Source organism: Triturus cristatus, chromosome 10, assembly GCF_964204655.1.
Source record: "Triturus cristatus chromosome 10, aTriCri1.1, whole genome shotgun sequence".
NCBI lineage: Eukaryota > Metazoa > Chordata > Amphibia > Caudata > Salamandridae > Triturus > Triturus cristatus.
Window position 1 is genome coordinate 8,768,148 of NC_140593.1, and position 25,040 is coordinate 8,793,187.

Consider the following 25,040-nt stretch of genomic DNA (forward strand, 5'->3'; position numbering starts at 1 on the left):
TAGGTATGCTCCCTTAGCGGATCTAAACAACTGCGATTGACTTAAACCTTGCAATGTCTGAGCAAGTGAGTCCATAACTAGACCCGAAATAAACCTTAGCCAGTGTTACACCAATGACGGTCTCCGCCTGCTTACATTTTATGAAACACTTGAGAGTTATGTCCCGTTGGACAACCCTGGGCTATCATACCAGGGGGAGGGTTGCATAGCGTCAACCCTGAACATCGTTCCAACACAGAACGCACCTGAGGTAGCTCAGAACAAGGCGGTCAGATCCTTAAGCTTAGCTGAGGGGTGTTTGTTGGGGGAAAAAGAGCTGAGGTTACCTACCAACGCCTGTAAAATTATAACATGGAACATAGCTGGCTCATCTGCAAAACGACAGGACAAAGCATGTGTGAGCTTTATTTCTAAGCAACATATAATTGCCCTGCAAGAAACGTGAGACATATCGGCTAATTTCTGGTGGGATGGATTCACCTGCTTCTCTATCCCTGCAGTCCCTAGCCGCATGGGCAGAGCTAAAGGAGGTTTGGCCATTATGTTTTCTCTAGATCTGAAGGGCACCTATAGGCAGATAAATACAGATTCCGTAAACATCCTAATGGTTGAAAGGACGACTAGTAACAATTGCAGGACGATATATATTAATTTTTACAACTCTAGGAACAGCGAACACAGTGGGAGTAATGTCGCTAACCTAGATAATATCTTAAATAAAGTGTCTCAGAATATCTATTTAGTTTATGAGTTTATCCTATTAGGAGATTTTAATATTCATCTATGTAATCTGGGTTGTATGGGAAGAGGTGACAATGTAACTGAGGGGGGCGAGGAGGCCCCTCGGGGCCCCCACTTTGAACACTCTACAGAGGGGCTTGAGTTAGAAGAATTATTAGCAAACCATGACCTTTATGAACCCGATAAGGGCGTTAGGGCGCCAACCTACATTGGCAGTCACCATGGCTCAGTGATAGACTACATCTTTGTTTCACAAGGTATTTTAAACCGGTCTATGGTCTATTGTACAGTCATAATACCCTACAGTGACCACAACCCTGTACTACTTGAAGTGGCCTGGGGTGGCCAGATGGGAGCACCGCCAAAAGCACTTAAACCAGCACACCCCCTGAAACCCTGCGACCAAGACAGACGACTGAAATGGGCCAAAGTGATCCCGGATAATTTCTATGAAATAAATTTTCCAAAAATAAAGGACAAAGTGGCCATCTGTCAAAAATCGGGGGCGCAAGGTAAAGAAATTATAGAGGCTTTTGAGGAAATTTGTGGCCAGGTGGCTAAGGATCTTCTAGTCAAGCCAAAAAAAGGATTTTCTGGAACAAAACGTTGGTTTGATTCTGCTTGTTCAAAAGCGCACAGAGCATTGTTGACAGCGTTAAAAACCTCTCCCAGGGCTGGGGAGGATATTGTTAGATTAAGGAAACGCTACAAGGTTGCCATTAAGAACCGCAAAGAATCCCTTAAACGCGAAGCATGGGAAAATTTCCTCTCAGCTGCAGTACTAAAGGACAGTAAAAGATTCTGGGAGATCATTAGACAACCGTTATTTTCTGAAGACAATAATGCTCTTATGGACTGTGTGATCACCGACGACAAATGGCTAAACCACTTCAAAAATGTATATGAGGGTGGGTCCAAAGGAACTGCAGATGTTTCAGTACCTGCTATAGTGGCAGACCCGTTGGTCTTCAACCCCGAAGAAGTAGAAAAAGCCCTGATGGCTACAACAAGACATAAAGCTCCCGGCCCTGACGGTGTTCCCGCTGATTTTTTCATGTACTCTCCCAAATTGTGGTCGGCGGTATTGTCGAAAGTGTTTAACGCAGCCAACAACCATGTACCCAGTTCTTGGGCCACATCCACCATAGTCCCTATCTATAAAAATAAAGGCCAGCGAGATGATCCCGCCTCCTATAGGCCCATATCTCTTTTGGACTCAACGGTAAAAATATTAGGCAGAGTTCTTCTAGCCAGACTTAATGACAACGTTGAGAGCCGTGGAGGGTTGTCTGAACTACAATATGGATTCAGAGAAAAAAAGGGGACGATCGAACAATGTATAAACTTACATCTATTAATTTCTAAATATACAGTGGCAAAGGAGGGCTCCATGTTCCTTGCATTTATGGACCTCTCCTCTGCCTTTGATCTGGTGAATAGGTCGAAATTGTGGCAGTTATTGTTGGAGATGGGCATTGATGAGTCTTTGGTTGTGTTTATGGCTAAACTGCACCAGGAGCTTTTTGCAGCTGTCCGAGTCACAAATGATGGCAGACGTACCCCCCTGTTTAAATCCCTTAAGGGGGTGCGGCAAGGCTGTATTCTAGCCCCTGTATTATTCACCATCTACATCAACAGGCTGGGCAGTCACCTGCAGGGACAGGCAGCCGACGTTCCGCATGCAGGAGATGTCAAAATTCCAGCGCTCCTGTATGCGGACGAGGCAGTGCTGATAGCCCGCACTGGGGTAGGCCTACAGCATCTCCTGGACGCTTTTGGTAGCTTCATGGAGACGCTGGACCTTAAGGTCAATGCCTCTAAATCACACACGATGGTCATGGGGCGTGAATGCAACAAAAAAAGACACAAAACATTTTTTTGCAGGGGAGTCCCTGTCACCAACGTGTCCACATTTCCATATTTGGGGGTAATTTTTAATCAGAAAGGAACTTGGGGCCCTCAGATAAGAGCAAAAAGATTGGCGGTAATAAGATCCTCCTCAGCGGTTTTGGGCTTTGCTGGGAAGCTAGGGGCTAGGCCCATGCAAGCCCTTCTGAAAATCTACAAGAGCAAACCAGTGGCCATAGCGGCCTATGGTTCCCAACTGTGGGGTTACGTAAACCTGGATCCAATTCAGAGAGCAGAAAATAGATTCATTAGATCCTTGCTCTCAGTCCCGCAATCCACCCCAACGTATTCCAGCCATAAGGAGGTGGGTCTGCCCTATCTGTCTGATACCCTGAGTCTTGCTCCGCTAACTTTGTGGCTGAAATTGTGGACAAATGATGACCTACCTCTGAACCACAAGATTTTGCACGATGTCTTATCCTTGGATAAATACACCAGTATCCCTTGGTTGGCATATGTAGCTAAAACCCTTGCAGATCTGGGTCGCCCAGATCTTTTTTCATCTCCGGAAAATATTAGGAGACAGGACATAGTAACCATCAAAGAGTTATTTAGGGATAGGCAGGAAGCACGGAGGGAGGATCTCGAAGTGTTGAAACCCGCAGTAAGGGCACATAACCTCCTGGTTTGTACACCCTCACTCGCCCCCTACTTGAACTTTGTCACATTCCCATATCACAGGTTTTTATTATCAAAGTTCCGATTTAATTTGATACATTTTTATCTAGGTTCATTTAAGACCTGGCAGAAGCCTGAGCAGGCCCCACCGTGCTGCTGCGACAATTTTTCGGTGCAGGATACTCTGCACTTTGTTATGTTTTGTAGTATATACCATGAGCAGAGAAAGAAATATTTGTTGCCTATTTTGAAAAAAGCTGGTTTTGTCCAAGTAAGACCAGCCCTGCTCTTTCTACAACTACTACCTAACATTCATGTTACTTTTTGTATGGCAAACTTTCTGGTAGCCGCAATGCGGGCGAAACCTGTTAGCCGTAGCTTACTTTAAAACTTCTCTTGTTGTTTGAGCATGTTTACGTGATAGATTTGTATAGAAATATTTTATTCATGTCTAAAATTTTTCTTCTGTTTGTTTATTAGGTTTTTTTGTGTGGAAATGTAAATAGATGTATAGTAGGCGTTCTTTGTATGACTTGTAATAAGTCGAATAAAGATATTCTGACTGACACCACAGTTCTGCTACTGCAGCCTGGGTATGAGTGTGCTGGCACCCTTACTGTGGTATAGGCTACCTATATCATTACCTTATACAGACCCATTAAAACCTATAAGACACTCCTATGGCAGGCCTTGACAATCCTGAAGGCAGAGTGCTTGGTTTTATGTGAGAGGGTGCCCAAGCATGAGCTGAGTCCCTCTGCAGCATTCGGAAATACTTCCTTATGGCTGTTCTGTGATACACATCATATGTAGAAATGGGATGCACACCTTCATCATTAAGTAGTCGCGTATTTATCCATATATCCAATACGCGACTACTTAATGATGAAGGTGTGCATCCCATTTCTACATATGATGTTTATCGAATTATGCCCTATTTTGGGATAGCACCCGCCTGTTGAACAAGGACAAGAACATGTAACTGACAATGCAGTACGGTATCCGCACGATGGTGGAACATCAAGGTTCATTTAAAAGTGGTCGTTGATTTCGCGAATGGTTGATAAGATTTTGATGATAATACGTTTTAACACAGGTCTCTGCAACCATTTGTTTTGTTGAATTTGGATCTGACAATAAGACGATATATTTTGCTTTGTTCAAGTTCTCATACAGTTACAATGCATTATGGGTATTGCAGTTAGTCTATCTTTAAAGCAGTGCTCATGGCGGGAAAAGATGGAAATAAGGACCAATCAGGAGGGAGTATAGAGGGTATGAACTCAGGTTAAATAGGGGAGGGAAAATGGAGCGTAATTACTTCCTGGAATAGAAGAGGTCGGAGCAGTTTAAACACATTTGGCAGGTACGAGGAAACGCTGGTTAATTTGAAAGGAAGGGGGTATCCACATTATGTTTAAGTCACGATTGAACAAAAGCAACCGATACGTGTGAATGGACAGAGGTTTAAAATGAGGAGAGAAAGATAGACGGAGAATAACACGTTTGTTGATGTTGCCATGGCTAATTTTTTACTTAAAATGGGATAAGAACGTAGAGCAGGGAAGTGAGAAAGTGAATTACATAACGTGTGGAAGGGACATTGTTAGTGAGGAAGGGGAGATGATGGTCTGGCAGCACGAAGGGAGATATAGATGAAGGAAAGGGGATTAACCCGCTTACACATTGGTATTACATGTGATTAGAAGGCAGGAACTCGTATTGGCAATACATGATTTTACTGTGGGGATTATGAACAAAATGAAAAGTTGCAATGCAAATTGATTAGGGGTGGGCGGAATCCGCGTAATCGCGTTACGCAAATCCCCGCGAAACGGTAAAAATCCCCGCGAACACGCAGAAATTCCGCGAACACGCGGAATTGCTTGTTCGCGATACTTTTTTCCTGTTCGCGATCGCTGTTTGCGTGCTCGGGGTGAAATATCTCGCGAACACGCATATTGAGAACGCGAACAAGCAAAAAATTTCGCGAAGTCGCGGAACGCAATTTTTGGGCAATTTCGTGTTCTCCGCGGAACGCAAAATTACCCAAATTCCGCAAATTCCGCGAACGGAACGGAATTTACCGCCCAGGCCTAAAATTGATACTATGGTTGCTAGAACATACTTGTGTACATTTTGTAAAAAACATATGAATTGATTGTGTTTTTCATTGTCATTTTACAGTGCCCCTGATGAAGGGCGTCTCTATCACCCGAAATGCATTGGGTTTTATTTGAATAAACACTGCCTTTTTATGAACAGTGCTTCAGTCGAGTTCTTACATAGAGGTCTGGATGGGCACATTGGGAACTTAAGAAATTTGGAAAATAGGCACTTATTTCCACGTGCGGATGAGAATTCGAGAGAGAGTATAGTGTAAAAGCAAGATGGAAGAAGGAAAATGATGAGAATAACTAGTGAAAATTCGCCAAATGGCACCATACAGCTGTGCGAGCGGTTTGGGACGAGAGGTCGCCCCATATCATGGAGTTATTGTTCTGTGATACAGCCATACCATATACTCTTTAGTGCATTATAACCTCGCGGTAAATGCTAACTTGGGATGGCTGCATCAAAACATGTCGTGTTTGGTGTCAAACACTTTGGAATACTACCCCACCGCCAGTTCTGGCGGTGGTGGTATCATTCCACCCTTCTAGAGGGAGAGACATGTTCACACTGGCTAAACCCGGTTAAAACTTTCCAAAGCCCTGGCATCACAAAATGGATGCCACTGCCACAGACACGGGTCTGGCCTCCTGCTGCTGACCGAAACTCCAGCAGGGGAGACCTGGACAATAGGTTTCCTGGCGAGGGGAGGTGTCACCACCTCCCCAGACAGGCAGATGTGTATTGGAGCCGGGTGGGTGCATTCAGAGAATGCTTTTGAGACACTGCCTGGGGCACACACGGTGTCCCTGTGCATAGCCCAGTTCAAACCGGTTGCAGGGGCACTCAGCCCCTGCTCTGGCTCAAAACTGGACAAAGGGGAAGGGGTGTAACCACCCCCACCCTAGGCCCACCCATAGGTGGGGCCTTAGAGTTAGTCCATTCCCTAAACTTAGTATAAGTATAGGAATCCAGTCCCTAGGACTTTAGATTACCCTGGATGAAACTCTGCAACATATATCCTGGACCTTCGATGTTCTACTTCAACTAGAAGAGTGAAGAAATCTCCCTTGGGGTCAAGGAGTGGCTCCCCTGCTTGGCAGGCACCAAAGAAGCAACTGACCTGTCTGCAATTCTGAAGCTCCCACCAGACAGCAAAGTCTCTGCATCCCCAGAGGTAGATTTCCAGACTTCCCCGAGGCTACCCTGAGTTCACAGCAAAGCTGAGGCCTGTGGCTATCGTGGGTGATGTGAAACCGTGATCCCTGGACACCGTGAATGTCTGCAGCAACACTACCTTCCTGGTCATGCTCGAAGTTGTGCTTTGAGCTCCAAGTAGCCCCAGCCTGGAGCGCATCCTGCACCGAAGATTGTTGGCCTCCACTTCACGAGTGACCCGTAGGCCAGCTTCAAGTGCAACCGCTCGAGGCTCCTTTGCGATCACTAGCCCGTTGGCTAGCAGGTCTTCACAAAGGCAACTCCACTTCCGCTTGAGCTTTTCTGGTTGCTCCAGACTTGCTCCTACTTACCCTTGCTGGGTGAGTCCATCAGACCTTGCTGTTCTGCACCGCAGTCCTTTCTCTGATTTCCTGAGACTTGCCGTTGCCAAGGCTTGTTGGGTCCTTCCTGGTCGCCGACACAGCAGCACTCAACAGACTGTGGAACAGCTTGAATCCGGCTTGTGGACTTCGTCGACACCTCATGGCCCTCTTGGCTGAAGAGTCAAGACACCAATCAACTCACCTGAAGTACCCGACATCTGTGGGCATTGGTCCATCCTGCCCTAGGTCACTGGCAAGTGACCCAGACTCTGTCCCCTCTGCTTTCAGGTTCCTTACATCCTAGATCCAGGCTTGGATCTCTCGGGACACTTCTCCTCTTCACGGCAGCAGCAGTTCTTTTCAGGCTTCCATTGGAATCGATGACGTGACTCCGACACCAAAAGACACCCATGCACCCAGCTTCCCTGGGTGAGGTAACTCAAGTACTCTGGTGCTCTCGTGGGTGCTAACCCTAGAACTGTCTAAGTCCAAAAGGGTTTGGTCCTGACTCAATTAGAAGTGTCCCTAATCTTTAAAATTCCAACTGTGACATTCCCCATAGAAGATAATTGGAACGCGAGGTTGTGTTTTCACACTGCATATGGCTCCCGTGGGTCCCCTGTGTCACTACCTTGGGTGATTCCTTGTGGTCCCAGCGATTCTAGAGGCAATAGGCCTAGTGCCTCTTACAGTCGTGGTTCTTATACCACTTATTTAGTATATGGTTTGGTACGCCCCTAGGGCCCAAACATGTATTTGTGCTTTTACTGATGCTTAAACACTTGTAACTAAAGTACTTCGAACTCCAGTCTCATAAAGAGACTAGAGGGGTGTGTGTTATCTTAAATACATATATTTTAAATATCTACCTGGTGTGGTTGTCTTTTCATTTGATCATTCAAGAGATAATAGACTGGTAAAATGAGCTGCTTGACATTCCTTCAAGACTTAGCATGAAGGCTGCTCCCCATAGCTACCACTACGATAGCTTTCATATAAGTTTGTCTTTAACCTAACACCATAAGGGGTTGTTTGGACTGATACAAGGTGCCCACTAGAACTAGTGGACAGCATATATCAGGCCACCTTCTCACACTGCCCTCCAGCCTGCACGTCATTGGAGGGCAGTGATCGCAGACTGCTCTCCATCCTGCACGTCGTTAGAGGGCAGTGATCGAAGACTGCCCTCCATCCTCCCCTTTAGGGCTCCGGGCTAGGGCTTAGGGCTCGGTTTTAGGGTTTAGGGCTCCCGAATAGGGCTTAGGGCTCGGATCTAGGGTTTTGGGGGCCGGCATTAGGGTTCAGGGCTCCGGGCTAGGGCTTAGGGCTCAGCTTTAGGGCTTAGGGCTCGGTTTTAGGGTTTAGGGCTCCCGAATAGGGCTTAGGGCTCGGATCTAGGGTTTTGGGGGCCGGCATTAGGGTTCAGGGCTCCGGGCTAGGGCTTAGGGCTCAGCTTTAGGGCTTAGGGCTCGGTTTTAGGGTTTAGGGCTCCCGAAAAGGGCTTAGGGCTCGGATCTAGGGTTTTGGGGGCCGGCATTAGGGTTCAGGGCTCCAGGCTAGGGCTTAGGGCTCAGCTTTAGGGCTTAGGGCTCGGTTTTAGGGTTTAGGGCTCCCGAATAGGGCTTAGGGCTCGGATCTAGGGTTTTGGGGGCCGGCATTAGGGTTCAGGGCTCCGGGCTAGGGCTTAGGGCTCAGCTTTAGGGCTTAGGGCTCGGTTTTAGGGTTTAGGGCTCCCGAATAGGGCTTAGGGCTCGGATCTAGGGTTTTGGGGGCCGGCATTAGGGTTCAGGGCTCCGGGCTAGGGCTTAGGGCTCAGCTTTAGGGCTTAGGGCTCGGTTTTAGGGTTTAGGGCTCCCGAATAGGGCTTAGGGCTCCGGGCTAGGGCTTAGGGCTCAGCTTTAGGGCTTAGGGCTCGGTTTTAGGGTTTAGGGCTCCCGAATAGGGCTTAGGGCTCGGATCTAGGGTTTTGGGGGCCGGCATTAGGGTTCAGGGCTCCGGGCTAGGGCTTAGGGCTCAGCTTTAGGGCTTAGGGCTCGGTTTTAGGGTTTAGGGCTCCCGAATAGGGCTTAGGGCTCGGATCTAGGGTTTTGGGGGCCGGCATTAGGGTTCAGGGCTCCGGGCTAGGGCTTAGGGCTCAGCTTTAGGGCTTAGGGCTCGGTTTTAGGGTTTAGGGCTCCCGAATAGGGCTTAGGGCTCGGATCTAGGGTTTTGGGGGCCGGCATTAGGGTTCAGGGCTCCGGGCTAGGGCTTAGGGCTCAGCTTTAGGGCTTAGGGCTCGGTTTTAGGGTTTAGGGCTCCCGAATAGGGCTTAGGGCTCGGATCTAGGGTTTTGGGGGCCGGCATTAGGGTTCAGGGCTCCGGGCTAGGGCTTAGGGCTCAGCTTTAGGGCTTAGGGCTCGGTTTTAGGGTTTAGGGCTCCCGAATAGGGCTTAGGGCTCGGATCTAGGGTTTTGGGGGCCGGCATTAGGGTTCAGGGCTCCGGGCTAGGGCTTAGGGCTCAGCTTTAGGGCTTAGGGCTCGGTTTTAGGGTTTAGGGCTCCCGAATAGGGCTTAGGGCTCGGATCTAGGGTTTTGGGGGCCGGCATTAGGGTTCAGGGCTCCGGGCTAGGGCTTAGGGCTCAGCTTTAGGGCTTAGGGCTCGGTTTTAGGGTTTAGGGCTCCCGAATAGGGCTTAGGGCTCGGATCTAGGGTTTTGGGGGCCGGCATTAGGGTTCAGGGCTCCGGGCTAGGGCTTAGGGCTCAGCTTTAGGGCTTAGGGCTCGGTTTTAGGGTTTAGGGCTCCCGAATAGGGCTTAGGGCTCGGATCTAGGGTTTTGGGGGCCGGCATTAGGGTTCAGGGCTCCGGGCTAGGGCTTAGGGCTCAGCTTTAGGGCTTAGGGCTCGGTTTTAGGGTTTAGGGCTCCCGAATAGGGCTTAGGGCTCGGATCTAGGGTTTTGGGGGCCGGCATTAGGGTTCAGGGCTCCGGGCTAGGGCTTAGGGCTCAGCTTTAGGGCTTAGGGCTCGGTTTTAGGGTTTAGGGCTCCCGAATAGGGCTTAGGGCTCGGATCTAGGGTTTTGGGGGCCGGCATTAGGGTTCAGGGCTCCGGGCTAGGGCTTAGGGCTCAGCTTTAGGGCTTAGGGCTCGGTTTTAGGGTTTAGGGCTCCCGAATAGGGCTTAGGGCTCGGATCTAGGGTTTTGGGGGCCGGCATTAGGGTTCAGGGCTCCGGGCTAGGGCTTAGGGCTCAGCTTTAGGGCTTAGGGCTCGGTTTTAGGGTTTAGGGCTCCCGAATAGGGCTTAGGGCTCGGATCTAGGGTTTTGGGGGCCGGCATTAGGGTTCAGGGCTCCGGGCTAGGGCTTAGGGCTCAGCTTTAGGGCTTAGGGCTCGGTTTTAGGGTTTAGGGCTCCCGAATAGGGCTTAGGGCTCGGATCTAGGGTTTTGGGGGCCGGCATTAGGGTTCAGGGCTCCGGGCTAGGGCTTAGGGCTCAGCTTTAGGGCTTAGGGCTCGGTTTTAGGGTTTAGGGCTCCCGAATAGGGCTTAGGGCTCGGATCTAGGGTTTTGGGGGCCGGCATTAGGGTTCAGGGCTCCGGGCTAGGGCTTAGGGCTACAGGGCTCGGTTTCAGGGTTTAGGGCTCCCGAATAGGGCTTAGGGCTCGGATCTAGGGTTTTGGGGGCCGGCATTAGGGTTCAGGGCTCCGGGCTAGGGCTTAGGGCTCAGCTTTAGGGCTTAGGGCTCGGTTTTAGGGTTTAGGGCTCCCGAATAGGGCTTAGGGCTCGGATCTAGGGTTTTGGGGGCCGGCATTAGGGTTCAGGGCTCCGGGCTAGGGCTTAGGGCTCAGCTTTAGGGCTTAGGGCTCGGTTTTAGGGTTTAGGGCTCCCGAATAGGGCTTAGGGCTCGGATCTAGGGTTTTGGGGGCCGGCATTAGGGTTCAGGGCTCCGGGCTAGGGCTTAGGGCTCAGCTTTAGGGCTTAGGGCTCGGTTTTAGGGTTTAGGGCTCCCGAATAGGGCTTAGGGCTCGGATCTAGGGTTTTGGGGGCCGGCATTAGGGTTCAGGGCTCCGGGCTAGGGCTTAGGGCTCAGCTTTAGGGCTTAGGGCTCGGTTTTAGGGTTTAGGGCTCCCGAATAGGGCTTAGGGCTCGGATCTAGGGTTTTGGGGGCCGGCATTAGGGTTCAGGGCTCCGGGCTAGGGCTTAGGGCTCAGCTTTAGGGCTTAGGGCTCGGTTTTAGGGTTTAGGGCTCCCGAATAGGGCTTAGGGCTCGGATCTAGGGTTTTGGGGGCCGGCATTAGGGTTCAGGGCTCCGGGCTAGGGCTTAGGGCTCAGCTTTAGGGCTTAGGGCTCGGTTTTAGGGTTTAGGGCTCCCGAATAGGGCTTAGGGCTCGGATCTAGGGTTTTGGGGGCCGGCATTAGGGTTCAGGGCTCCGGGCTAGGGCTTAGGGCTCAGCTTTAGGGCTTAGGGCTCGGTTTTAGGGTTTAGGGCTCCCGAATAGGGCTTAGGGCTCGGATCTAGGGTTTTGGGGGCCGGCATTAGGGTTCAGGGCTCCGGGCTAGGGCTTAGGGCTCAGCTTTAGGGCTTAGGGCTCGGTTTTAGGGTTTAGGGCTCCCGAATAGGGCTTAGGGCTCGGATCTAGGGTTTTGGGGGCCGGCATTAGGGTTCAGGGCTCCGGGCTAGGGCTTAGGGCTCAGCTTTAGGGCTTAGGGCTCGGTTTTAGGGTTTAGGGCTCCCGAATAGGGCTTAGGGCTCGGATCTAGGGTTTTGGGGGCCGGCATTAGGGTTCAGGGCTCCGGGCTAGGGCTTAGGGCTCAGCTTTAGGGCTTAGGGCTCGGTTTTAGGGTTTAGGGCTCCCGAATAGGGCTTAGGGCTCGGATCTAGGGTTTTGGGGGCCGGCATTAGGGTTCAGGGCTCCGGGCTAGGGCTTAGGGCTCAGCTTTAGGGCTTAGGGCTCGGTTTTAGGGTTTAGGGCTCCCGAATAGGGCTTAGGGCTCGGATCTAGGGTTTTGGGGGCCGGCATTAGGGTTCAGGGCTCCGGGCTAGGGCTTAGGGCTCAGCTTTAGGGCTTAGGGCTCGGTTTTAGGGTTTAGGGCTCCCGAATAGGGCTTAGGGCTCGGATCTAGGGTTTTGGGGGCCGGCATTAGGGTTCAGGGCTCCGGGCTAGGGCTTAGGGCTCAGCTTTAGGGCTTAGGGCTCGGTTTTAGGGTTTAGGGCTCCCGAATAGGGCTTAGGGCTCGGATCTAGGGTTTTGGGGGCCGGCATTAGGGTTCAGGGCTCCGGGCTAGGGCTTAGGGCTCAGCTTTAGGGCTTAGGGCTCGGTTTTAGGGTTTAGGGCTCCCGAATAGGGCTTAGGGCTCGGATCTAGGGTTTTGGGGGCCGGCATTAGGGTTCAGGGCTCCGGGCTAGGGCTTAGGGCTCAGCTTTAGGGCTTAGGGCTCGGTTTTAGGGTTTAGGGCTCCCGAATAGGGCTTAGGGCTCGGATCTAGGGTTTTGGGGGCCGGCATTAGGGTTCAGGGCTCCGGGCTAGGGCTTAGGGCTCAGCTTTAGGGCTTAGGGCTCGGTTTTAGGGTTTAGGGCTCCCGAATAGGGCTTAGGGCTCGGATCTAGGGTTTTGGGGGCCGGCATTAGGGTTCAGGGCTCCGGGCTAGGGCTTAGGGCTCAGCTTTAGGGCTTAGGGCTCGGTTTTAGGGTTTAGGGCTCCCGAATAGGGCTTAGGGCTCGGATCTAGGGTTTTGGGGGCCGGCATTAGGGTTCAGGGCTCCGGGCTAGGGCTTAGGGCTCAGCTTTAGGGCTTAGGGCTCGGTTTTAGGGTTTAGGGCTCCCGAATAGGGCTTAGGGCTCGGATCTAGGGTTTTGGGGGCCGGCATTAGGGTTCAGGGCTCCGGGCTAGGGCTTAGGGCTCAGCTTTAGGGCTTAGGGCTCGGTTTTAGGGTTTAGGGCTCCCGAATAGGGCTTAGGGCTCGGATCTAGGGTTTTGGGGGCCGGCATTAGGGTTCAGGGCTCCGGGCTAGGGCTTAGGGCTCAGCTTTAGGGCTTAGGGCTCGGTTTTAGGGTTTAGGGCTCCCGAATAGGGCTTAGGGCTCGGATCTAGGGTTTTGGGGGCCGGCATTAGGGTTCAGGGCTCCGGGCTAGGGCTTAGGGCTCAGCTTTAGGGCTTAGGGCTCGGTTTTAGGGTTTAGGGCTCCCGAATAGGGCTTAGGGCTCGGATCTAGGGTTTTGGGGGCCGGCATTAGGGTTCAGGGCTCCGGGCTAGGGCTTAGGGCTCAGCTTTAGGGCTTAGGGCTCGGTTTTAGGGTTTAGGGCTCCCGAATAGGGCTTAGGGCTCGGATCTAGGGTTTTGGGGGCCGGCATTAGGGTTCAGGGCTCCGGGCTAGGGCTTAGGGCTCAGCTTTAGGGCTTAGGGCTCGGTTTTAGGGTTTAGGGCTCCCGAATAGGGCTTAGGGCTCGGATCTAGGGTTTTGGGGGCCGGCATTAGGGTTCAGGGCTCCGGGCTAGGGCTTAGGGCTCAGCTTTAGGGCTTAGGGCTCGGTTTTAGGGTTTAGGGCTCCCGAATAGGGCTTAGGGCTCGGATCTAGGGTTTTGGGGGCCGGCATTAGGGTTCAGGGCTCCGGGCTAGGGCTTAGGGCTCAGCTTTAGGGCTTAGGGCTCGGTTTTAGGGTTTAGGGCTCCCGAATAGGGCTTAGGGCTCGGATCTAGGGTTTTGGGGGCCGGCATTAGGGTTCAGGGCTCCGGGCTAGGGCTTAGGGCTCAGCTTTAGGGCTTAGGGCTCGGTTTTAGGGTTTAGGGCTCCCGAATAGGGCTTAGGGCTCGGATCTAGGGTTTTGGGGGCCGGCATTAGGGTTCAGGGCTCCGGGCTAGGGCTTAGGGCTCAGCTTTAGGGCTTAGGGCTCGGTTTTAGGGTTTAGGGCTCCCGAATAGGGCTTAGGGCTCGGATCTAGGGTTTTGGGGGCCGGCATTAGGGTTCAGGGCTCCGGGCTAGGGCTTAGGGCTCAGCTTTAGGGCTTAGGGCTCGGTTTTAGGGTTTAGGGCTCCCGAATAGGGCTTAGGGCTCGGATCTAGGGTTTTGGGGGCCGGCATTAGGGTTCAGGGCTCCGGGCTAGGGCTTAGGGCTCAGCTTTAGGGCTTAGGGCTCGGTTTTAGGGTTTAGGGCTCCCGAATAGGGCTTAGGGCTCGGATCTAGGGTTTTGGGGGCCGGCATTAGGGTTCAGGGCTCCGGGCTAGGGCTTAGGGCTCAGCTTTAGGGCTTAGGGCTCGGTTTTAGGGTTTAGGGCTCCCGAATAGGGCTTAGGGCTCGGATCTAGGGTTTTGGGGGCCGGCATTAGGGTTCAGGGCTCCGGGCTAGGGCTTAGGGCTCAGCTTTAGGGCTTAGGCTCGGTTTTAGGGTTTAGGGCTCCCGAATAGGGCTTAGGGCTCGGATCTAGGGTTTTGGGGGCCGGCATTAGGGTTCAGGGCTCCGGGCTAGGGCTTAGGGCTCAGCTTTAGGGCTTAGGGCTCGGTTTTAGGGTTTAGGGCTCCCGAATAGGGCTTAGGGCTCGGATCTAGGGTTTTGGGGGCCGGCATTAGGGTTCAGGGCTCCGGGCTAGGGCTTAGGGCTCAGCTTTAGGGCTTAGGGCTCGGTTTTAGGGTTTAGGGCTCCCGAATAGGGCTTAGGGCTCGGATCTAGGGTTTTGGGGGCCGGCATTAGGGTTCAGGGCTCCGGGCTAGGGCTTAGGGCTCAGCTTTAGGGCTTAGGGCTCGGTTTTAGGGTTTAGGGCTCCCGAATAGGGCTTAGGGCTCGGATCTAGGGTTTTGGGGGCCGGCATTAGGGTTCAGGGCTCCGGGCTAGGGCTTAGGGCTCAGCTTTAGGGCTTAGGGCTCGGTTTTAGGGTTTAGGGCTCCCGAATAGGGCTTAGGGCTCGGATCTAGGGTTTTGGGGGCCGGCATTAGGGTTCAGGGCTCCGGGCTAGGGCTTAGGGCTCAGCTTTAGGGCTTAGGGCTCGGTTTTAGGGTTTAGGGCTCCCGAATAGGGCTTAGGGCTCGGATCTAGGGTTTTGGGGGCCGGCATTAGGGTTCAGGGCTCCGGGCTAGGGCTTAGGGCTCAGCTTTAGGGCTTAGGGCTCGGTTTTAGGGTTTAGGGCTCCCGAATAGGGCTTAGGGCTCGGATCTAGGGTTTTGGGGGCCGGCATTAGGGTTCAGGGCTCCGGGCTAGGGCTTAGGGCTCAGCTTTAGGGCTTAGGGCTCGGTTTTAGGGTTTAGGGCTCCCGAATAGGGCTTAGGGCTCGGATCTAGGGTTTTGGGGGCCGGCATTAGGGTTCAGGGCTCCGGGCTAGGGCTTAGGGCTCAGCTTTAGGGCTTAGGGCTCGGTTTTAGGGTTTAGGGCTCCCGAATAGGGCTTAGGGCTCGGATCTAGGGTTTTGGGGGCCGGCATTAGGGTTCAGGGCTCCGGGCTAGGGCTTAGGGCTCAGCTTTAGGGCTTAGGGCTCGGTTTTAGGGTTTAGGGCTCCCGAATAGGGCTTAGGGCTCGGATCTAGGGTTTTGGGGGCCGGCATTAGGGTTCAGGGCTCCGGGCTAGGGCTTAGGGCTCAGCTTTAGGGCTTAGGGCTCGGTTTTAGGGTTTAGGGCTCCCGAATAGGGCTTAGGGCTCGGATCTAGGGTTTTGGGGGCCGGCATTAGGGTTCAGGGCTCCGGGCTAGGGCTTAGGGCTCAGCTTTAGGGCTTAGGGCTCGGTTTTAGGGTTTAGGGCTCCCGAATAGGGCTTAGGGCTCGGATCTAGGGTTTTGGGGGCCGGCATTAGGGTTCAGGGCTCCGGGCTAGGGCTTAGGGCTCAGCTTTAGGGCTTAGGGCTCGGTTTTAGGGTTTAGGGCTCCCGAATAGGGCTTAGGGCTCGGATCTAGGGTTTTGGGGGCCGGCATTAGGGTTCAGGGCTCCGGGCTAGGGCTTAGGGCTCAGCTTTAGGGCTTAGGGCTCGGTTTTAGGGTTTAGGGCTCCCGAATAGGGCTTAGGGCTCGGATCTAGGGTTTTGGGGGCCGGCATTAGGGTTCAGGGCTCCGGGCTAGGGCTTAGGGCTCAGCTTTAGGGCTTAGGGCTCGGTTTTAGGGTTTAGGGCTCCCGAATAGGGCTTAGGGCTCGGATCTAGGGTTTTGGGGGCCGGCATTAGGGTTCAGGGCTCCGGGCTAGGGCTTAGGGCTCAGCTTTAGGGCTTAGGGCTCGGTTTTAGGGTTTAGGGCTCCCGAATAGGGCTTAGGGCTCGGATCTAGGGTTTTGGGGGCCGGCATTAGGGTTCAGGGCTCCGGGCTAGGGCTTAGGGCTCAGCTTTAGGGCTTAGGGCTCGGTTTTAGGGTTTAGGGCTCCCGAATAGGGCTTAGGGCTCGGATCTAGGGTTTTGGGGGCCGGCATTAGGGTTCAGGGCTCCGGGCTAGGGCTTAGGGCTCAGCTTTAGGGCTTAGGGCTCGGTTTTAGGGTTTAGGGCTCCCGAATAGGGCTTAGGGCTCGGATCTAGGGTTTTGGGGGCCGGCATTAGGGTTCAGGGCTCCGGGCTAGGGCTTAGGGCTCAGCTTTAGGGCTTAGGGCTCGGTTTTAGGGTTTAGGGCTCCCGAATAGGGCTTAGGGCTCGGATCTAGGGTTTTGGGGGCCGGCATTAGGGTTCAGGGCTCCGGGCTAGGGCTTAGGGCTCAGCTTTAGGGCTTAGGGCTCGGTTTTAGGGTTTAGGGCTCCCGAATAGGGCTTAGGGCTCGGATCTAGGGTTTTGGGGGCCGGCATTAGGGTTCAGGGCTCCGGGCTAGGGCTTAGGGCTCAGCTTTAGGGCTTAGGGCTCGGTTTTAGGGTTTAGGGCTCCCGAATAGGGCTTAGGGCTCGGATCTAGGGTTTTGGGGGCCGGCATTAGGGTTCAGGGCTCCGGGCTAGGGCTTAGGGCTCAGCTTTAGGGCTTAGGGCTCGGTTTTAGGGTTTAGGGCTCCCGAATAGGGCTTAGGGCTCGGATCTAGGGTTTTGGGGGCCGGCATTAGGGTTCAGGGCTCCGGGCTAGGGCTTAGGGCTCAGCTTTAGGGCTTAGGGCTCGGTTTTAGGGTTTAGGGCTCCCGAATAGGGCTTAGGGCTCGGATCTAGGGTTTTGGGGGCCGGCATTAGGGTTCAGGGCTCCGGGCTAGGGCTTAGGGCTCAGCTTTAGGGCTTAGGGCTCGGTTTTAGGGTTTAGGGCTCCCGAATAGGGCTTAGGGCTCGGATCTAGGGTTTTGGGGGCCGGCATTAGGGTTCAGGGCTCCGGGCTAGGGCTTAGGGCTCAGCTTTAGGGCTTAGGGCTCGGTTTTAGGGTTTAGGGCTCCCGAATAGGGCTTAGGGCTCGGATCTAGGGTTTTGGGGGCCGGCATTAGGGTTCAGGGCTCCGGGCTAGGGCTTAGGGCTCAGCTTTAGGGCTTAGGGCTCGGTTTTAGGGTTTAGGGCTCCCGAATAGGGCTTAGGGCTCGGATCTAGGGTTTTGGGGGCCGGCATTAGGGTTCAGGGCTCCGGGCTAGGGCTTAGGGCTCAGCTTTAGGGCTTAGGGCTCGGTTTTAGGGTTTAGGGCTCCCGAATAGGGCTTAGGGCTCGGATCTAGGGTTTTGGGGGCCGGCATTAGGGTTCAGGGCTCCGGGCTAGGGCTTAGGGCTCAGCTTTAGGGCTTAGGGCTCGGTTTTAGGGTTTAGGGCTCCCGAATAGGGCTTAGGGCTCGGATCTAGGGTTTTGGGGGCCGGCATTAGGGTTCAGGGCTCCGGGCTAGGGCTTAGGGCTCAGCTTTAGGGCTTAGGGCTCGGTTTTAGGGTTTAGGGCTCCCGAATAGGGCTTAGGGCTCGGATCTAGGGTTTTGGGGGCCGGCATTAGGGTTCAGGGCTCCGGGCTAGGGCTTAGGGCTCAGCTTTAGGGCTTAGGGCTCGGTTTTAGGGTTTAGGGCTCCCGAATAGGGCTTAGGGCTCGGATCTAGGGTTTTGGGGGCCGGCATTAGGGTTCAGGGCTCCGGGCTAGGGCTTAGGGCTCAGCTTTAGGGCTTAGGGCTCGGTTTTAGGGTTTAGGGCTCCCGAATAGGGCTTAGGGCTCGGATCTAGGGTTTTGGGGGCCGGCATTAGGGTTCAGGGCTCCGGGCTAGGGCTTAGGGCTCAGCTTTAGGGCTTAGGGCTCGGTTTTAGGGTTTAGGGCTCCCGAATAGGGCTTAGGGCTCGGATCTAGGGTTTTGGGGGCCGGCATTAGGGTTCAGGGCTCCGGGCTAGGGCTTAGGGCTCAGGGCTCGGTTTCAGGGTTTAGGGCTCCCGAATAGGGCTTAGGGCTCGGATCTAGGGTTTTGGGGGCCGGCATTAGGGTTCAGGGCTCCGGGCTAGGGCTTAGGGCTCAGCTTTAGGGCTTAGGGCTCGGTTTTAGGGTTTAGGGCTCCCGAATAGGGCTTAGGGCTCGGATCTAGGGTTTTGGGGGCCGGCATTAGGGTTCAGGGCTCCGGGCTAGGGCTTAGGGCTCAGCTTTAGGGCTTAGGGCTCGGTTTTAGGGTTTAGGGCTCCCGAATAGGGCTTAGGGCTCGGATCTAGGGTTTTGGGGGCCGGCATTAGGGTTCAGGGCTCCGGGCTAGGGCTTAGGGCTCAGCTTTAGGGCTTAGGGCTCGGTTTTAGGGTTTAGGGCTCCCGAATAGGGCTTAGGGCTCGGATCTAGGGTTTTGGGGGCCGGCATTAGGGTTCAGGGCTCCGGGCTAGGGCTTAGGGCTCAGCTTTAGGGCTTAGGGCTCGGTTTTAGGGTTTAGGGCTCCCGAATAGGGCTTAGGGCTCGGATCTAGGGTTTTGGGGGCCGGCATTAGGGTTCAGGGCTCCGGGCTAGGGCTTAGGGCTCAGCTTTAGGGCTTAGGGCTCGGTTTTAGGGTTTAGGGCTCCCGAATAGGGCTTAGGGCTCGGATCTAGGGTTTTGGGGGCCGGCATTAGGGTTCAGGGCTCCGGGCTAGGGCTTAGGGCTCAGCTTTAGGGCTTAGGGCTCGGTTTTAGGGTTTAGGGCTCCCGAATAGGGCTTAGGGCTCGGATCTAGGGTTTTGGGGGCCGGCATTAGGGTTCAGGGCTCCGGGCTAGGGCTTAGGGCTCAGCTTTAGGGCTTAGGGCTCGGTTTTAGGGTTTAGGGCTCCCGAATAGGGCTTAGGGCTCGGATCTAGGGTTTTGGGGGCCGGCATTAGGGTTCAGGGCTCCGGGCTAGGGCTTAGGGCTCAGCTTTAGGGCTTAGGGCTCGGTTTTAGGGTTTAGGGCTCCCGAATAGGGCTTAGGGCTCGGATCTAGGGTTTTGGGGGCCGGCATTAGGGTTCAGGGCTCCGGGCTAGGGCTTAGGGCTCAGCTTTAGGGCTTAGGGCTCGGTTTTAGGGTTTAGGGCTCCCGAATAGGGCTTAGGGCTCGGATCTAGGGTTTTGGGGGCCGGCATTAGGGTTCAGGGCTCCGGGCTAGGGCTTAGGGCTCAGCTTTAGGGCTTAGGGCTCGGTTTTAGGGTTTAGGGCTCCCGAATAGGGCTTAGGGCTCGGATCTAGGGTTTTGGGGGCCGGCATTAGGGTTCAGGGCTCCGGGCTAGGGCTTAGGGCTCAGCTTTAGGGCTTAGGGCTCGGTTTTAGGGTTTAGGGCTCCCGAATAGGGCTTAGGGCTCGGATCTAGGGTTTTGGGGGCCGGCATTAGGGTTCAGGGCTCCGGGCTAGGGCTTAGGGCTCAGCTTTAGGGCTTAGGGCTCGGTTTTAGGGTTTAGGGCTCCCGAATAGGGCTTAGGGCTCGGATCTAGGGTTTTGGGGGCCGGCATTAGGGTTCAGGGCTCCGGGCTAGGGCTTAGGGCTCAGCTTTAGGGCTTAGGGCTCGGTTTTAGGGTTTAGGGCTCCCGAATAGGGCTTAGGGCTCGGATCTAGGGTTTTGGGGGCCGGCATTAGGGTTCAGGGCTCCGGGCTAGGGCTTAGGGCTCAGCTTTAGGGCTTAGGGCTCGGTTTTAGGGTTTAGGGCTCCCGAATAGGGCTTAGGGCTCGGATCTAGGGTTTTGGGGGCCGGCATTAGGGTTCAGGGCTCCGGGCTAGGGCTTAGGGCTCAGCTTTAGGGCTTAGGGCTCGGTTTTAGGGTTTAGGGCTCCCGAATAGGGCTTAGGGCTCGGATCTAGGGTTTTGGGGGCCGGCATTAGGGTTCAGGGCTCCGGGCTAGGGCTTAGGGCTCAGCTTTAGGGCTTAGGGCTCGGTTTTAGGGTTTAGGGCTCCCGAATAGGGCTTAGGGCTCGGATCTAGGGTTTTGGGGGCCGGCATTAGGGTTCAGGGCTCCGGGCTAGGGCTTAGGGCTCAGCTTTAGGGCTTAGGGCTCGGTTTTAGGGTTTAGGGCTCCCGAATAGGGCTTAGGGCTCGGATCTAGGGTTTTGGGGGCCGGCATTAGGGTTCAGGGCTCCGGGCTAGGGCTTAGGGCTCAGCTTTAGGGCTTAGGGCTCGGTTTTAGGGTTTAGGGCTCCCGAATAGGGCTTAGGGCTCGGATCTAGGGTTTTGGGGGCCGGCATTAGGGTTCAGGGCTCCGGGCTAGGGCTTAGGGCTCAGCTTTAGGGCTTAGGGCTCGGTTTTAGGGTTTAGGGCTCCCGAATAGGGCTTAGGGCTCGGATCTAGGGTTTTGGGGGCCGGCATTAGGGTTCAGGGCTCCGGGCTAGGGCTTAGGGCTCAGCTTTAGGGCTTAGGGCTCGGTTTTAGGGTTTAGGGCTCCCGAATAGGGCTTAGGGCTCGGATCTAGGGTTTTGGGGGCCGGCATTAGGGTTCAGGGCTCCGGGCTAGGGCTTAGGGCTCAGCTTTAGGGCTTAGGGCTCGGTTTTAGGGTTTAGGGCTCCCGAATAGGGCTTAGGGCTCGGATCTAGGGTTTTGGGGGCCGGCATTAGGGTTCAGGGCTCCGGGCTAGGGCTTAGGGCTCAGCTTTAGGGCTTAGGGCTCGGTTTTAGGGTTTAGGGCTCCCGAATAGGGCTTAGGGCTCGGATCTAGGGTTTTGGGGGCCGGCATTAGGGTTCAGGGCTCCGGGCTAGGGCTTAGGGCTCAGCTTTAGGGCTTAGGGCTCGGTTTTAGGGTTTAGGGCTCCCGAATAGGGCTTAGGGCTCGGATCTAGGGTTTTGGGGGCCGGCATTAGGGTTCAGGGCTCCGGGCTAGGGCTTAGGGCTCAGCTTTAGGGCTTAGGGCTCGGTTTTAGGGTTTAGGGCTCCCGAATAGGGCTTAGGGCTCGGATCTAGGGTTTTGGGGGCCGGCATTAGGGTTCAGGGCTCCGGGCTAGGGCTTAGGGCTCAGCTTTAGGGCTTAGGGCTCGGTTTTAGGGTTTAGGGCTCCCGAATAGGGCTTAGGGCTCGGATCTAGGGTTTTGGGGGCCGGCATTAGGGTTCAGGGCTCCGGGCTAGGGCTTAGGGCTCAGCTTTAGGGCTTAGGGCTCGGTTTTAGGGTTTAGGGCTCCCGAATAGGGCTTAGGGCTCGGATCTAGGGTTTTGGGGGCCGGCATTAGGGTTCAGGGCTCCGGGCTAGGGCTTAGGGCTCAGCTTTAGGGCTTAGGGCTCGGTTTTAGGGTTTAGGGCTCCCGAATAGGGCTTAGGGCTCGGATCTAGGGTTTTGGGGGCCGGCATTAGGGTTCAGGGCTCCGGGCTAGGGCTTAGGGCTCAGCTTTAGGGCTTAGGGCTCGGTTTTAGGGTTTAGGGCTCCCGAATAGGGCTTAGGGCTCGGATCTAGGGTTTTGGGGGCCGGCATTAGGGTTCAGGGCTCCGGGCTAGGGCTTAGGGCTCAGCTTTAGGGCTTAGGGCTCGGTTTTAGGGTTTAGGGCTCCCGAATAGGGCTTAGGGCTCGGATCTAGGGTTTTGGGGGCCGGCATTAGGGTTCAGGGCTCCGGGCTAGGGCTTAGGGCTCAGCTTTAGGGCTTAGGGCTCGGTTTTAGGGTTTAGGGCTCCCGAATAGGGCTTAGGGCTCGGATCTAGGGTTTTGGGGGCCGGCATTAGGGTTCAGGGCTCCGGGCTAGGGCTTAGGGCTCAGCTTTAGGGCTTAGGGCTCGGTTTTAGGGTTTAGGGCTCCCGAATAGGGCTTAGGGCTCGGATCTAGGGTTTTGGGGGCCGGCATTAGGGTTCAGGGCTCCGGGCTAGGGCTTAGGGCTCAGCTTTAGGGCTTAGGGCTCGGTTTTAGGGTTTAGGGCTCCCGAATAGGGCTTAGGGCTCGGATCTAGGGTTTTGGGGGCCGGCATTAGGGTTCAGGGCTCCGGGCTAGGGCTTAGGGCTCAGCTTTAGGGCTTAGGGCTCGGTTTTAGGGTTTAGGGCTCCCGAATAGGGCTTAGGGCTCGGATCTAGGGTTTTGGGGGCCGGCATTAGGGTTCAGGGCTCCGGGCTAGGGCTTAGGGCTCAGCTTTAGGGCTTAGGGCTCGGTTTTAGGGTTTAGGGCTCCCGAATAGGGCTTAGGGCTCGGATCTAGGGTTTTGGGGGCCGGCATTAGGGTTCAGGGCTCCGGGCTAGGGCTTAGGGCTCAGCTTTAGGGCTTAGGGCTCGGTTTTAGGGTTTAGGGCTCCCGAATAGGGCTTAGGGCTCGGATCTAGGGTTTTGGGGGCCGGCATTAGGGTTCAGGGCTCCGGGCTAGGGCTTAGGGCTCAGCTTTAGGGCTTAGGGCTCGGTTTTAGGGTTTAGGGCTCCCGAATAGGGCTTAGGGCTCGGATCTAGGGTTTTGGGGGCCGGCATTAGGGTTCAGGGCTCCGGGCTAGGGCTTAGGGCTCAGCTTTAGGGCTTAGGGCTCGGTTTTAGGGTTTAGGGCTCCCGAATAGGGCTTAGGGCTCGGATCTAGGGTTTTGGGGGCCGGCATTAGGGTTCAGGGCTCCGGGCTAGGGCTTAGGGCTCAGCTTTAGGGCTTAGGGCTCGGTTTTAGGGTTTAGGGCTCCCGAATAGGGCTTAGGGCTCGGATCTAGGGTTTTGGGGGCCGGCATTAGGGTTCAGGGCTCCGGGCTAGGGCTTAGGGCTCAGCTTTAGGGCTTAGGGCTCGGTTTTAGGGTTTAGGGCTCCCGAATAGGGCTTAGGGCTCGGATCTAGGGTTTTGGGGGCCGGCATTAGGGTTCAGGGCTCCGGGCTAGGGCTTAGGGCTCAGCTTTAGGGCTTAGGGCTCGGTTTTAGGGTTTAGGGCTCCCGAATAGGGCTTAGGGCTCGGATCTAGGGTTTTGGGGGCCGGCATTAGGGTTCAGGGCTCCGGGCTAGGGCTTAGGGCTCAGCTTTAGGGCTTAGGGCTCGGTTTTAGGGTTTAGGGCTCCCGAATAGGGCTTAGGGCTCGGATCTAGGGTTTTGGGGGCCGGCATTAGGGTTCAGGGCTCCGGGCTAGGGCTTAGGGCTCAGCTTTAGGGCTTAGGGCTCGGTTTTAGGGTTTAGGGCTCCCGAATAGGGCTTAGGGCTCGGATCTAGGGTTTTGGGGGCCGGCATTAGGGTTCAGGGCTCCGGGCTAGGGCTTAGGGCTCAGCTTTAGGGCTTAGGGCTCGGTTTTAGGGTTTAGGGCTCCCGAATAGGGCTTAGGGCTCGGATCTAGGGTTTTGGGGGCCGGCATTAGGGTTCAGGGCTCCGGGCTAGGGCTTAGGGCTCAGCTTTAGGGCTTAGGGCTCGGTTTTAGGGTTTAGGGCTCCCGAATAGGGCTTAGGGCTCGGATCTAGGGTTTTGGGGGCCGGCATTAGGGTTCAGGGCTCCGGGCTAGGGCTTAGGGCTCAGCTTTAGGGCTTAGGGCTCGGTTTTAGGGTTTAGGGCTCCCGAATAGGGCTTAGGGCTCGGATCTAGGGTTTTGGGGGCCGGCATTAGGGTTCAGGGCTCCGGGCTAGGGCTTAGGGCTCAGCTTTAGGGCTTAGGGCTCGGTTTTAGGGTTTAGGGCTCCCGAATAGGGCTTAGGGCTCGGATCTAGGGTTTTGGGGGCCGGCATTAGGGTTCAGGGCTCCGGGCTAGGGCTTAGGGCTCAGCTTTAGGGCTTAGGGCTCGGTTTTAGGGTTTAGGGCTCCCGAATAGGGCTTAGGGCTCGGATCTAGGGTTTTGGGGGCCGGCATTAGGGTTCAGGGCTCCGGGCTAGGGCTTAGGGCTCAGCTTTAGGGCTTAGGGCTCGGTTTTAGGGTTTAGGGCTCCCGAATAGGGCTTAGGGCTCGGATCTAGGGTTTTGGGGGCCGGCATTAGGGTTCAGGGCTCCGGGCTAGGGCTTAGGGCTCAGCTTTAGGGCTTAGGGCTCGGTTTTAGGGTTTAGGGCTCCCGAATAGGGCTTAGGGCTCGGATCTAGGGTTTTGGGGGCCGGCATTAGGGTTCAGGGCTCCGGGCTAGGGCTTAGGGCTCAGCTTTAGGGCTTAGGGCTCGGTTTTAGGGTTTAGGGCTCCCGAATAGGGCTTAGGGCTCGGATCTAGGGTTTTGGGGGCCGGCATTAGGGTTCAGGGCTCCGGGCTAGGGCTTAGGGCTCAGCTTTAGGGCTTAGGGCTCGGTTTTAGGGTTTAGGGCTCCCGAATAGGGCTTAGGGCTCGGATCTAGGGTTTTGGGGGCCGGCATTAGGGTTCAGGGCTCCGGGCTAGGGCTTAGGGCTCAGCTTTAGGGCTTAGGGCTCGGTTTTAGGGTTTAGGGCTCCCGAATAGGGCTTAGGGCTCGGATCTAGGGTTTTGGGGGCCGGCATTAGGGTTCAGGGCTCCGGGCTAGGGCTTAGGGCTCAGCTTTAGGGCTTAGGGCTCGGTTTTAGGGTTTAGGGCTCCCGAATAGGGCTTAGGGCTCGGATCTAGGGTTTTGGGGGCCGGCATTAGGGTTCAGGGCTCCGGGCTAGGGCTTAGGGCTCAGCTTTAGGGCTTAGGGCTCGGTTTTAGGGTTTAGGGCTCCCGAATAGGGCTTAGGGCTCGGATCTAGGGTTTTGGGGGCCGGCATTAGGGTTCAGGGCTCCGGGCTAGGGCTTAGGGCTCAGCTTTAGGGCTTAGGGCTCGGTTTTAGGGTTTAGGGCTCCCGAATAGGGCTTAGGGCTCGGATCTAGGGTTTTGGGGGCCGGCATTAGGGTTCAGGGCTCCGGGCTAGGGCTTAGGGCTCAGCTTTAGGGCTTAGGGCTCGGTTTTAGGGTTTAGGGCTCCCGAATAGGGCTTAGGGCTCGGATCTAGGGTTTTGGGGGCCGGCATTAGGGTTCAGGGCTCCGGGCTAGGGCTTAGGGCTCAGCTTTAGGGCTTAGGGCTCGGTTTTAGGGTTTAGGGC